This window comes from Saimiri boliviensis, chromosome 4 (assembly GCF_048565385.1).
Source record: "Saimiri boliviensis isolate mSaiBol1 chromosome 4, mSaiBol1.pri, whole genome shotgun sequence".
In the NCBI taxonomy this organism is placed as follows: domain Eukaryota; kingdom Metazoa; phylum Chordata; class Mammalia; order Primates; family Cebidae; genus Saimiri; species Saimiri boliviensis.
Genome location: NC_133452.1, coordinates 111,815,242 through 111,830,369, shown reverse-complemented (window position 1 = coordinate 111,830,369; position 15,128 = coordinate 111,815,242). Strand labels below are relative to the sequence as shown.

The 15,128-nt window shown below is 38.9% G+C and overlaps 1 protein-coding gene across 3 annotated transcripts in view; it reads right to left on the bottom strand.

Annotated features, from left to right (window-relative positions):
• Positions 1-5,622, bottom strand: part of FILIP1 (filamin A interacting protein 1) — a 276,138-nt gene extending 270,516 nt beyond the window's left edge. For 2 of the 3 annotated variants that reach the window (XM_074398045.1, XM_074398046.1), the window contains exon 1: positions 5,515-5,622. The gene's annotated coding sequence lies outside the window, so the exon portion shown is untranslated. The remainder of the gene's footprint in view (positions 1-5,514) is intronic. The other variant, XM_074398047.1, reaches the window with a different exon arrangement.
• Positions 5,623-15,128: the final 9,506 nt, after the last annotated feature.

Sequence of the window (15,128 nt, the reverse complement as noted above, 5' to 3'; positions counted from 1 at the left end):
TCTGTTCTTTTCTCTTTTCTTTTTTATTAGTCTGGCCAGTGGGCTATTTTGCTGATCTTTTCAAAAAAGCAGCTCCTGGATTCCTTAATTTTTGAAGGGCTTTTTGTGTCTATCTCCTTCAGTTCTGCTCTGATCTTAGCTATTTCTTTTTTTTTTTTTTTTTTTTTTTGAGACGGAGTTTCGCTCTTGTTACCCAGGCTGGAGTGCAATGGCGCGATCTCGGCTCACCGCAACCTCCGCCTCCTGGGTTCAGCCAATTCTCCTGTCTCAGCCTCCTGAGTAGCTGGGATTACAGGCATGCACCATCATGCCCAGCTAACTTTTTGTATCTTTTTAGTAGAGACGGGGTTTCACCATGTTGACCAGGACGGTCTCGATCTCTTGACCTCGTGATCCACCCGCCTCGGCCTCCCAAAGTGCTGGGATTACAGGCTTGAGCCACCGTGCCCGGCCCTTAGCTATTTCTTGTTTTCTGCTAGCTTTTAAATTTTTTTGATCTTGCTCCTCTAGTTCTTTTAATCGTGACATTTGGGTGTCAATTTTAGACCTTTCCTTGCTTCTCACATGGGCATTTATTGCTATAAATTTCCCTCTAGACACTGCTTTAATGTGTCCCAGAGATTATGGTATGTTGTTAGACTGAGAGTTTCTTTTCTTTTTTTTTTTTTAATTGCCTTTTAGGTTTTGGGGTACATGTGAAGAACATACAAGATTGTTGAGTTTCTTTAAAGAAGAAAAAGAATGATTTTCTTTGTAACAAATTATTCAAAGAAGAATCTAAAGAACAGATATAGGTTGGGCACGGTGGCTTACACCTGTAATCCCAGCACTTTGGGAAGCTGAGCGGGCCACGATTTCAAGACCAGCCTGGTCAACATGGTGAAACTCTGTCTCTACTAAAAATATAAAAATTAGCTGGGCTTGACAGCAGGCACCTGTAATCCCAGCCACTTGGGAGGCTGAGGCAGGAGAATTGCTTGAGCGCAGGAGGCAGAGGTTGCAGTGAGCTGAGGTTGTGCCACTGCACTCCAGCCTGGGCAACAGAGCCAGACTCCATCTCAAAAAATAAAAAAATAAAGAACAGATATATAGGCTATTAGAAATAATGAAATTAATTTGTTAATAGATATAAAATGGACCTCTTGTGGAGAAAGGGAAATCAGTTGCCTCTCCAGCAGGCAAAATTCACTTTCATTACTTTCTGTTTTCTCCAACTTAACAGTGTTTAAAATAGCTCTATTAGACAGGGAAAGATACAGATTCCTATAGTATTAGATAACCTCGAAGTGTTCAGTAAAAAATACTTAGTATTCCACTGAAAAGAGAGCCAGCAATCTTTTTATTCTTTTCTCTGTTTCTTTTTTCCCATTTCAAAATCTTTCACAATTTTGCCTGACAAGACAATGAAATACTATTCAGACATAAAAAAGGGCGTGTGGATAGAGAATATATGCATTTTGGAATACATAAGAATAAAATATCTCTAGAAATATTTTTTAAATGCTAACACTATTGGTTGCCTCTGGCAAGGGTAACAGAGTGACCAGGGATCGATGACAAGGAGAAGCTTCTCAGTATATATATAAAACCTTCCAGGGTTGGGCATGGTAGCTCATACGTGTTATTTCAGCACTTTGGGAGTCTGAGGTGCGAGGATGGTTTGAAGCCAAAAGTTCAAGACCAACCTGGCCAAGATAGGGAGACTCCATCTCAAAAAAACAAAACAAAACACCTTTAATGTCTTTGAATTTTGAAATTTGAGACTGTATTTTTAAGTAAATAAATTAAAATTTTTCAAAAGAAAAAATAGCATAGCATACAACCTGAATATCTCCAATTTCAAAATAATTATGGAAATTTCCCACTTCTGTTTAGTTGGTTTTTTTAACCAACTCCTTAATTATTCATAGTTGCTTTTAGGTACATGTTTAATATGTCTAATTAATCATATATATTTTTTTGAGACACAGTCTCACTTCATCACCCGGGCTGGAATACAGTGGCACAATCATGGATCACTGCAACCTCCATCTCCCAAATCTCCCAAGCTCAAATAATCCTTCCACTTCAGCCTCCCAAGTAGCTGGGACCACAGGTGTGTGCATTATACCCAGCTAATTTTTGTATTTTTTGTAGAGATGAGGTCTCTCTATGTTGACCAGCTGATCTCAAACTCCTGGACTCAAGTGACTTGCCTGCCTCAGCCTCCCAGAGTGCAAGGATTATAGGAGTAAGCCACTGAGCCTGGCCTAATCATATTCCTATAAACCCACTTTCATTAAAATGTCATTGCAAAACCTTGATACCAATAGGCAAATTCTTAATGATACCCTGATGATTAATGAAAGTAGCAAATTTTAGGTTTACGTATATTTTACCACTTGCTTAAAAGAGAATACCTTGAATTTCCTAGGCACCAAGATGATTCCTTTCCCTGCAATATCTCTGGGCTGAGTCTCTCTTTTTATAACAGGTAATTATCTTTTCATGTTTCTCAAACTCAAGATATGTGAGGAATGTGAGGAATACTGGAATAGACAGACCCCAAAGGTGGGCTGGGAAGAAAAGTTGGCTAATAACGTGGAAATGGGGAATCTACCCAAGCCAGAGCCAGCACATTACAGAAGATAAATAAATCACTGTTGAATAAATTTTTAAAATGACTTATCTTAATAGTCATTTAGCAGTGTTTTCGCATTTGAAATACTTGATCCATTCATCCAGTATTTATCCTGGTTTTCTGATCCATCAGTCAGAAACCAGGCTGTCATCCTGTGAGAGGTAAATCCTCCTAGATGTCATTTAGAGGGATAAGTATTCAATTAATTCTTATACAAAGGACTAATCTGAGAGACAGACTTATTTCTGTCTTCTGAAAAATTAGAAAACATTGTTTGAGCCTCCAAGAATTCTCTCATAAATTCTGTGTGCACTTCTCACAGTGATAATCTTCCCATCCAAAATGATAGCAAATGCATTTAACCTAAAAATATCAGAGGAAGACTAAAAGAACATTTGCTCTCCTTAGTAACTTCATGCAGAACATAGTTATGTACTATGAAATTCTTTAAACAAGGAGTAAAATGCTTAAAGCTCACAGATAACTCCCATAAGATTTCCCAAGTGTACTAATATATTCAAATAGTGCAACTCTGACACCAAGTGGTAAAAAAAAAAAAAAAAAAAAAAAAAAAAAAGTATAAGCTCTTTGACTAAACAATACCATAGATATTATTATTATGGGTAAAGCAAAAATTTATAGCCTTTCAGTCAGTGACATTTTCTTAGCGAATTTGTTGTTGCTTATAACAGACTGCCTGAAGCTGGTATTCTGAACGCCATATGATTTATAAAGAAGAATTTCTTTCTTACAGTTATGGAAGCTGAGAAGTCCAAGATAGAGAAAGCACATCTGGTGAAGAATTTCTTCCTGGTGGGGACTCCCTGCAGAGTCCCAAGGTGGTGTAAAGCATCACATGACCTTCCAGCTCAGTCCTCTCTTCCTCTTATTATAAAGCCACCAGTCCTACCTCCATGATAGGCCATTAATCAATTAACCCATTAATTCATGAATCCCTCATGGCCCAATCACCTCTTATAGGCCTGACACTGCTTAATCCTGCCCCACTGAAGATAAATTTTAAATGAGTTTTGGCGGGGATAAATATTCATACTATAACAGATACGTTACTTCTAAGACTCATTGTCAATGCTATTTTTCATCTAATCATTTCTAAAGAAAGAATATTAGCATTTTCCCTGTATAGAGCTGCTGAGAAAATTAAATAAACTAGTAAAAGAAAAAGAAATGTTTAATGCCTGATACACAATAAGTGCTAACTAGATGTTAATTATTATTGCTGCTTAATTTCATGTCTGCTAGTGATAGGGACACTAAGCAAGCTGTCCCTGTCCTCCACATGCAGGAATGGAGGGGAAACAAGGAAAAAAAACAAATGAAACAAAAGTGTTACCAGGTGCTACGATATGCACGTTTAGTAGATACAGGGAAGGCACATAAGAGGGAGTGATCCGGACGGACACAGCGACTCATGCCTGTAATGCCAATACTTTGGGAGGCCGAAGCAGGTGGCTCACTTGAGGTCAGTTTCAGACCAGCCTGGCCAACATGGTGAAGTCCCATCTCTGCTAAACATACAAAAATTAGCCAGGTATGGTGAGGTGTGCCTGTAGTCCCAGCTACTGGGGATGCTGAGGTGGGAAAATCATTTGAACTCAGGAGGTAGAGGTTGCAGCGAGCCAATATTGTGCCACTCCACTCTAGCCTGGGCGACAGAGGGAGACTCTGTCTGGAAAAAAGGGTGGGGGTGGGGTGGGGAATGATTAGTTCTCTCTGAGTGCTTTCTTCCTCAGGTACAGACCTTTGGCAACTGTATTAGTAATCTGTGACCTCACACACTGCTCATGTGTGACTGACCCAGGGCTGGAAACTTATCTCAGTATGGGTCCATCAGATCCTTTCTACTAGGAATTTAGATTGAAATGTTGATACATTATCCATCTGAGATCTTCACTTCAGCCAAGGATATAAAATGATGTGCTTTAAGGCGGTCATGTGCACCAAGAACTACGACAGACCTGTCTACAGAGAAAATAAAACAGAATTACAGAGGAGAGGCAGAGATAGAGAATTCAGGTGTCTCCAGAGAGACACAGGATCTTCTTCCCAAGAATCAGCTCTCTGTAGTCCTAGTGATTGTCCAATACTTGGTTCAAGACCTGAAAATGTTCTGGACAATATCTTTGCCTTTGAGTTTTGAGAGACATCCCTGCATCCTTGTAATACATTTCCTCTCCTTGCTAAATCTTGCTTTCATAAATTTGTTATTTTCCACTAAAGTAATCTTGGTTTAGACATTGGATAAGTTCAAACATTAACTTCCCACCTAATATTTATCCTGAATAATTAAAATTTTATTATTTTAAATATTTGAGTACTACACATATGCAATGTAATTTTATACTATAAATTCAATGCTGTTTTTCACTAATAGAGTAGCTGTTTATTTTGTCAGATGTAAAAGGCTGTCGATCTTGATTCTTTGATTAAGAAGAAAATATATTTCTCCACAAAGAGAAGGGTACATTTGAATTTAAAATTATACAAATATTTAACTAGAACATTTTTCCTACTTAATTAAATTAATATATAGGACTATGCAAATGTATGTCTCACACACATAAATATATTAAGTTGAAACCATGACAGAAAAATAAAAACTCATCTAGTATAAGGTAGAGATCAAATAAAGAAGACTATCACATTTCTGGAAAGCCAGCACTCCACAGTTCACACATGTGGACGTCATAATCATTGTTTTTAAGAAAAAAAATATGGCCAGGCATGATGGCTCATGCCTGTAATCTCAGCATTTTGAAAGGCCAAGGCAGGCAGATCACCTAAGGTCAAGAGTTCAAGACCAGCCTGGCCAACATGGTGAAACCCTGTCTCTACTAAAAACACAAAGATTAGCTAGGGGTCGTGGCACTTACCTGTGATCCCAGCTACAGAGGAGGCTGAGGCAGGAGAACCACTTGAACCCAGGAGGTGGACGCTACAGTGAGCCAAGGTCACCCCAGTGCACTCCAGCCTGGGCGATATAGCAAGACTCCACCTAAAAAAAAAAGAAGAAAAAAAATATATGTATATATATATATTTATTTATTTACACACACACACACACACACACACACACACACACACATATGTTAGTAGCCTTTAAATTTAGAATACACAGAAATTTTTAAGAAAGAAAATCATCTTTTTAAGAAAAACAGCATAGTTACTATTTTTAAGAAAAAATATATAAATCAAATTTTGGAAGTCACCTTTAAATCAAGAATACACAGAAATTTTTAAGAAAGAAATCATCTAGTGTCCCAATACTGAAAAAAATTTCCTTTGTCTATCTTTCCACTCAAATGCAGCTTTTACACAGATCATAACAAATGCACAGCATTTATCTTTCTTCTTCCCAAATAATTTGTGAACTTTCATCATAAACAATCTCCAAAAATATCCTTTTTGATGACTGAAAGATTGGAAGGTAGGAGGAGAAAAAGAAAGATTGTTCAAATCCTGTTCAGCCACCCCAAATGCTGTTTTTTAAAATGCTCTCATGCCATATAAAAGCTTTTAGAGAAACATGGGACCAGGTATGGTACCTTTACATATATACAGATACTCCCCTACATCATGCACACCTAGCAACAACATGAAGGGACACATTTCTGTGAGTAGTCTGCTGACTAAACAGGAGTAGAAAGGAGGTGAACTTGTCAAACCATTGTTCTTTTCTAAACTTAGGTTACTTCTATGAGTTCCTCTAACATAGGGGATTTATTTATGATGTATGCCTCCAGAAGCATCTACCCTAAAGTATACGTAAATGGTAAAAGAAATACGTATTATCAGTTTGGAAAAAAAGGTATCATCTTCAAGTCTCTCAAACCCTTTACAACTAGATGTCTGATCAGCTAGAATGGCTATTCCACAGTCTGAGAGCTCCTAACCTTTCTCAATCTTTTTGCATATCTACTAGAAGGAGGATTTTTCATTGGCACCTCTGCTTTGAAGTTTGTTTCTGCATAATCTATTTCTGTTTTATACCATGAAATCCCAGGTATGATATTCAGCCTTTCCCTCAATTCGAAATGCATATTGAAAGAGAAAGAGAGAATTTGCTCATTAAATTTTTCATACTTCCAGCTGGGCATGGTGGCTCCCATCTGTAATCCCAGCATTTCGGGAGGCCGAGGCGGTTGGATCACCTGGAGTCAGGAGTTGGAGACCAGCCTGGCCAATATGGTGAAACCCCATCTCTACTAAAAACATAAAAATTAGCCAGGCATGGTGGCAAGCACCCGTAATCCAAGCTACTCAGGAGTCCTGAGGCAAGAGAATCTCTTCAACTGGGCAAGCAAAGGTTGCAGTGAGCCAAGATCACGCTTCTGTATGCCAGACTGGGCAACAAGAGCAAAACTCCATCTCAATAATAATAATAATAATAATAATAATAATAATAATAATACTTCCAGTAGAATTTACTGAGGATTGAGAGAAGGGATGTGTCTCAGAAAGGATTTTTTTTTTTTTTTTTTTTTTTTTGAGACGGAGTTTCGCTCTTGTTACCCAGGCTGGAGTGCAATGGCGCGATCTCGGCTCACCGCAACCCCCGACTTCTGGGTTCAGGCAATTCTCCTGCCTCAGCCTCCTGAGTAGCTGGAATTACAGGCACACGCCACCATGCCCAGCTAATTTTTTGTATTTTCAGTAGAGACGGGGTTTCACCACGTTGACCAGGATGGTCTCGATCTCTTGACCTCGTGATCCACCAGCCTCGGCCTCCCAAAGTGCTGGGATTACAGGCTTGAGCCACTGCGCCCGGCCTCAGAAAGGATTTTTATACAGATTCAAATGGCATAGTGGATATTCATACTTAAAATTCCTCTAAATATTGCACTGATAATTTTCCAGCAATTGTTTCGTTCCTTTGGCTTTGAGCCATCTCCTTTCATCCCCAACCTATTTCTTATTTTTTCTTTCCAAATTACTCAAAGTTCCTAATTTTCCACCCTCTTTGTGAAGCACTAATAACAAACCTAAGAAGGGGATACGCAGAATAATGACATGGTCAGTTTAACAAGATCTAAACTTGTGGTTTATAGAACAAAGAATACCATAGGAAATTCCCTCTTCTTGCAGAGACCACTTAAATACCACCAAGATAACATGAAAGAAAAAAAATGTGTGGTTCATCTCTGATGAGACGAGAGACAGCTGATACTCTTTGTAGGTTCCTTGTACCCCAGCCACACCTTGTAAATACAGTCAGCCCTTCACATCCAGGTGTTCTACATCCATGATTCAACCAAACATGGATCAAAAATATTCCCAAAAATGCACAATTGCATATGTATTGAACATGAACAGACGTTTTTTTCTCATCATTATTCCCTAGACAATACAGTATAACAATTCTTTATGTAGTATTTACATTGTATTGGGTATTATAAAACTTATTGTAATCTGGAGATGATTTAAAGTATATGGGACAGGCCGGACATGGTGGCTCATGCCTATAATCCCAGCAATTTGGGAGGCCAAAGCAGATGGATCACCTGAGATCAGGAGTTCGAGATCACCCTTGCCAACATGGTGAAACCCTGTCTGTACTAAAAATACAAAAATTAGCCAGGCGTGGTGGTGCGCATTTGTAGTCCCAGTCACTCAGGAGGCTGAAGTGGGAGAATTGTTTGAACCTGGAGGCAGAGGTTGCAGTGAGTTGAGATCATGCCACTGCACTGCAGCCTGGGCAACACAGCAAGACTCTATCTCAAAAAAGAACTTAAAAAATAAAGTATACAGGACAATGTACATAGGCTGTATGCAAATACTATGCCATTTTATATAAGGGACTTGAGCGTCTGTGGATTTTGGTATCTGCCTGGAACAAATCCTTTAAGGACACTGGGTGATAACTATAGTTCCTTTTTAAATCTCTTCTCAAATTATCCACTTTGAGTCTGCCATTTCATTCCAGGCCCTAACTGAGCAATCATTTCATTAGTTAGTTCTTAAACTAATATTTCCACTTTTTAATCTTAATTCTTTGCTTCTCTTTTTCCCAAGTTGCAATTCAAAATTCATTTAACCTCAAACTGGTATTCTTTCTTTACATTTCATAACACTGACTAAAATATATACAGAATCCTAGTTGTATTCATTTTCACCTGTATCTTTTCAGCATTCAAGTTAAATTTGGAAGATCACTGCTGAAGGAGATTTTTTCATCTCCTCCTCATAAATCAGAAAAAAGAATATTTGGCCCCAGGTGGTTTACAGCTTTGCTTAACTAAGTGAGTGACCAGGATGGAAAGTTAGACCTATGGCAGGCAGAAGGGCTAGCTTCATGGTCATGTGACCTGTGCAGTGACCACACTTAGAAGAGCCCCAGACTTTGTTTAATGCACTGCTGTCATCATCTTGAAAATATTCTTTGAGGCCGGGCGCGGTGGCTCAAGCCTGTAATCCCAGCACTTTGGGAGGCCGAGGCGGGTGGATCACGAGGTCGAGAGATCGAGACCATCCTGGTCAACATGGTGAAACCCCGTCTCTACTAAAAATACAAAAAATTAGCTGGGCGTGGTGGCGCGTGCCTGTAATCCCAGCTACTCAGGAGGGTGAGGCAGGAGAATTGCCTGAACCCAGGAGGCGGAGGTTGCGGTGAGCCGGGATCGCGCCATTGCACTCCAGCCTGGGTAACAAGAGCGAAACTCCGCCTCAAAAAAAAAAAAAAGAAAAGAAAATATTCTTTGAACAAAAAGCTCTGCATTTTTATTTAACATTGAGTCCCACAAAATCATGGTAGGCAACTTTTAAAATGGTCCCTAATGGTAGGCAGCCTTTAAGATAGGGGCGACAGGGAAAAAAACAGATTGTCCCTAGTGGTCCCCACTTCCTGTTGTTCACAGCCTTGTATAATTGTCTGCCCCTGTGTGTTAGCTGGACCTACTGACTCAACGTCTAACAAACAGAATGCCAACAGTGGTGAAATGTCACTTCCAGATTAGATTTAATAGACTGTGGCTTCTATTTTATCTCTCTCTCTCTCTCTCTTTCTCTCTCTCAAAAGAAGTTAGCTGCCATGTTATAAGCTATCCTCTAGAGAGGGCTTCATACCAACAAATCATTGACTTCAGCAAACAATCAGTGAAAAGCTGCACCCTGCCAACAGCCGTGACAGGGAGCTTGGAAGCATATCATCCCCCAATCAAGGCTTCAGATGAGACTGTAATCCCACCTGACACCTTGCTTGCAGTCTGTGAGAAATCTTGAGACTGAGGCACCCAGATAAGCTGTACCTGGACTCCCAACCTGCAGAAGCTGTGAGATCATAAATGATTGTTGTTTAAGCCGTTAGTAACATAAATTTAGATTTTGGGGTAGTGCATTATGCAGGAATAGATAACTAATATAAATCCCCAAGATAAGCTTATTGCCATATGAAGTTTTTAAATAGATTATAAAATTTAAAACACAGATGTTACAAAAATATAGCATTTTCATTCATTGTTAAGACTTGGAGAATCTGGTCTATACTTGATTTGCAGTGCAATCTCAGTTTTTTGCTGGACCACAAGTAGTTTATTGCCCTTTGACAAAACCTCAACAAAGTAACACCAGTGCCACCCCCTACCCTTTCCAACCACATTCATTAATGAAGAAATGTGTACCTTAAGAAAGTACATTTCATTTCATTGGTATCAAAGGACATACTTACTTTGCTTTCCTGGGTGTGTATGATAGAGTGACATGTTTTCTGAGCTCTGGGCTAGTGAGTAAGAAAACTACACACTACTTACCCTCCCCAAGTTTGTTTCAGGTAATCCTCTGTGATTTCCTTGCCATTAACCCTTTATTTTTTCAGTGCTTTTTGTTTGTTTCAAAGAAATTAGTTTAATTATTTTCCAAAGGATAAACAACATGAAATTATGAAACTACTAGCAGATGCTAAAACAAGTTTTCTCAGGATTCCAGGAGAATAAACAGTCTGGTAACTGAAGGTATGATCTAGATCTGGTTAAAACCATAAACCCCAAATTGTATGTTAGTCACATTGCCCCTGTATTTCTTCGGAAATGCAATTATTTCTATGTAGTTTTCTTAGACAATCTCTAAGTAAATGATCCAATATGCCAAAGCAATTCATCCTTTAAAAGGAATTCAGCTAATATGAAACACCAACATAAGCTAAATAAAGATAAACCACAAACACAAGCATTATATTCTAAAATAGACTTTATCAATCTTGTATCAACACTGAACTATATGTTCAATTTCTTGTTTTTAATCTCTTGCAGTGCCTAATCCAGTCCTAAAAAAAATATTTACTAGTAAACAAGTATAGAAAGAAGGAAGGTAAATAGGGGAAGAAGGAAGGAGGATTTTATTGGTGTGAAAGGTAAGTATTATATTAAATTAACATTTACTTACAATTTACTAAGTGTTATGGTCTGAATATGTTCTCCAAAATTCACATTAGAAACTTAATCCCCAATGCCTTTTGCAGGAAGTCATTTAGGTCATGAGGCCTCCACCATCAGGAATGAGTTGATCCTGTTATAAAAGGATTTGACAGGCCAGGCAGGGTAGCTCACACCTATAATCCCAGCACCTCAGGAAGCCAAGGAAGGCGGATCACTTGAGGCCAAGAGTTGGAGACCAGCCTGGCCAACATAGAAAAACCCCCGTTTCTACTAAAAATATAAAAATTAGGTGGGTGTGGTAGTGCATGCCCATAATCCCAGCTACTCTGGAGGCTGAGGTACAAGAATCACGTGAACCCAGGAGGCAGAGGTTGTAGTGAGCCAAGATTGTGCCACTGCACTCCAGTCTGGGTGACAGAGTAATACTCTGTCTCAAAATTAATTAATTAATTAATTAATTAAAAAATAAAAGGGCTTGACAGAGACAATTTACCCCTTTTGCCCTTCAACCTACTGTGTGAGGACCCAGTATTTCTTCCCTCTAGAAGACATAGCTTTTAAGGCACCACCTTGTGAGTAAAGAGCACCTCTCACCAGAAAATCAGACTTTCTGCTGCCTTGATCTTGGACTTCTCAGTCTCTAGAACTGTAAGAAATAAATTTCTGTTCTTTAAAAACTACCCAGCCTGTGACATTTTGTTACAGTAGCACAAACTGATTGAGGTACTAAGTAATTCTTACTATTTTGTTCATTCTTGTTTATCCAGTTCATAGGTCCAAAGGTAATTTGAAGCTTAGACAAAAATTAGTAACATTTCATTTTTAAAGACACTGAACATAATTCTATGTGCTTGCATACCAGTGAGATTATTTGCATAAAAGTACTTTTGAACTGTTCAAAGAAATATATATATTAATTCTATAATTGTTTTTATTATTATCAAAATGGTGACCTTACAGTATAAAAGAAATTTTAAAGTTACCAACATATAAAGCAAGAAATTCAGAAACCCACATTTCCTCCCTTAAAATGTTTCATATATTAAAGTGACTGCTGCATAACAACAAAAAGTATATTTGTATATGCAAAGCACTTAATGTTTAGTGCCTTTGGTTCTGTGGATGAACTTCAGAGGATCTATGAACCCTCTTTGTCTTTTCTGGTATCAATAATATTTTTCTTGTTTTTAAAACATTAACACAAATTTAAGAAATCAATATTGGGTCAGGCACAGTGGCTCACACCTGTAATCCCAGCACTTTGGGAGGCCAAGGCAGGCAGATACCTGAGGTCAGGAGTTCGAAACCAGTCTGGCCAACATGGTGAAACCCCGTTCTCTACTAAAAATACAGAAATTAGCTGGGTGCAGTGACAGGCATCTTTAATCCCAGCTTCTCGGGAGGCTGAGGCAGGAGAATTGCTTGAACCTGGGAGGCGGAGGTTGCAGTGAGCAAAGATCATGCCATTGCACTCTAGCCTGGGTGGCAGAGCAAGATTCTGTCTCAAAAAAAAAAAAAGAAAAAAGACATCAATATTATATTTGATTAATAGAAAGTCACAAAGTCATTGCTCTGTTGTACAATTTTTTAAAAACAAAAAGAAAAAGACGTCACCACAATGCAGATAAACTAAGGATTGAGATGAGGCTACCACAGAAATATTTAGCCAAATTATGTGACAATCACAGACTTAAAATCCCGAACACAGGCATCCAGTTAAAAACAGCAGACTAAAAATATAGAACGTATTGCCTCTCTCTCCTAAAACCGCATTAAAATGACAGTAAGCAGATTTTTTTTTTTTTTAACCACAAGGAGAAAGAGAATTTGAAAAAAGATCATAGCAATCAACATTTTGGCTGGAAAGCAGATGGATGAATGGTAACTGACTTAAACCAGCGAATACTAAAACCTAACAGTGTAAGGAAAATCCAGAAACAGATGACGGAATCCCAGAAATGCTCAGAAAATTGAAGCATCAATTACTCTTAAAAGTCAAAGTTAATAGAGATGGATTTCAAAATAGAAAATTGATTTATTAAAAATGCTGTATAGGTTAACAGCTTCCTCTCCCTCGGAAACCTGCCCCAAAACTGAAGCTACTATCCATTTCCAATCCTGGATGACAACTAAAGATCTGCTGTTCTCTGAAGAAATGGAACTATAAAGATTTTAATTCAAGGACAAGATACTGAAACAGAAGAATCAAATAATCATTATTCATTACCAAACAATAAGATCTCTGACCCCCATTCCCTAGGAGAATGGAGGATTTTTCCTAGCTCAAGGAAAGTTACTTAAAGAGTCTGGTATTAGGCCCTGCCAGATGACACTACAGTGAAGTTTACCTGTGACTAGTTCTGCATACACATCCAGAGCTTCAGATCAACCTCACATTGATTTACCATTCAATAAGACCTGGTAGCCAAGGACTGCCTGATACTTAAGAAGTCTCTAATGTGAATAAGCAATGAAAAAAGAAACAGAAAGAATTTGAGATTAAAAACATGCAAAAGGAGCAGGTGCGGTGGTTCATGGCTATAATCCCAGCACTTAGGGAGGCTGAGACAGGCAGATTACTTGATGTTAGCAGTTTAAGACCAGCCTGGCTAACATGATGAAACCCCGTTTCTACTAAAAATATAATAATTAGCTGGGCATGGTACTGTATGCCTGTAACCCCTGCTACTTGGGAGGCTGAGGCAGAGTATTGCTTGAACAAGGGAGGAGGAGGTTTCAGTGAGCCAAGATTGTGCCACTGCAGTCCAGCCTAGGTGACAAAGTGAGACTCCAACTCAAAAAAAAGCAGAAGGAATAAAGCATTCAAGAATGTTTTTAAATTCTTAGCCAGACATGGTGGCTCATATCTGTAATCCTAGCACTTTGAGAGGCCAAGGTGGGTAGATCACTTGAGCCCAGGAATTTGAGACCAGCCTTGGCAAAATGGTGAAACCATGTTTCTACAAAAAATACAAAAACTAGTCAGTGTGGTGGCATGCACATGTGACCCCAGCTACTTGGGAGGCTGAGGTGGGAGGATCACTTGGACCTGAGAGGCTGAGGCTGCAGTGAGCTAAAATGGAGCCATTGCACTTCAGCCTAGGTGACAGAGTAAGACCGTGTCTTCAAAAAAGAAAAAATTTTTTTTGAGACAGCATCTCACTCTGTCTGTCACAGGCTGGAGTACAGTGATGCAATCATGGCTCACTGCAAGCATAATTTCCTGGGCTCAAGCAATCCTCCCACCTCAGCCTCCTAAGTAGCTGGGACTACAGGTGCACACCACCATACCTCGCTAATGTTTTTTTAATTTCTTGTAGAGATGGGATTAAAAATATAAAAGCAACTTGCTCTTCTGCCCATGACAGAGTAATTAGTCTCAGACTAGCCTTCTAGGCATTAAAAAGCAAACTAATTAAACTAAAAAACTGGGCAAAACATATGAAATAGTTTTCAGGTACTAGACAACTAGAGCATAGGATGGTGATTCTTAAGAAAAGGAAAACATATGAGATGAGTGAGCCCCACAATTGACTGAACTTTCCCTCTATGACATAGAAAGAGAAGGAGGCCAAGTTGAATACAGAGGTCTCGTTGCCTCTGAGAAAGCAGAGATCAAAGTTAAGAAGCTGGAACCCTGTGGGGTGCTAGAGAAGAGAGAGTTACGTGCAGAATGAGCTCCAGAAATCTGCATTAAAGACCCTTTAAAATTTTGGCCAAACACTAATAAAAGATGAGACAACATAAGGCCTGGCAGAGACTACTAGAGAACTGTGAAGACAGCGGGGCCTGGAGGCCACGTACCTGAGAGATGCTGGAGTTCAAACTGCTAGAGTAGGGACATTTCAGTTAGCATAGGCATTCAATTGAGACCCCAGAAAGTCTATACCTTAGAAGGGCTGCTTAAGCTGTAAAGTAAAGGCTACAGTAGATCTGCCCTAACCGCATTTTTTTAAGCCTCAAAATTATCAAGTCCATTTGGCAAGTCAATTAATTGTCTGCAGGAACAAAACACAATCCTCTTCAAAGGAAGAAAATAAAATCTGTACTCACAACAATGTACCAGCCAATGCCCAGTATGAAACTTTAAAATTCCTATGTATACGAAGAAGCATAAA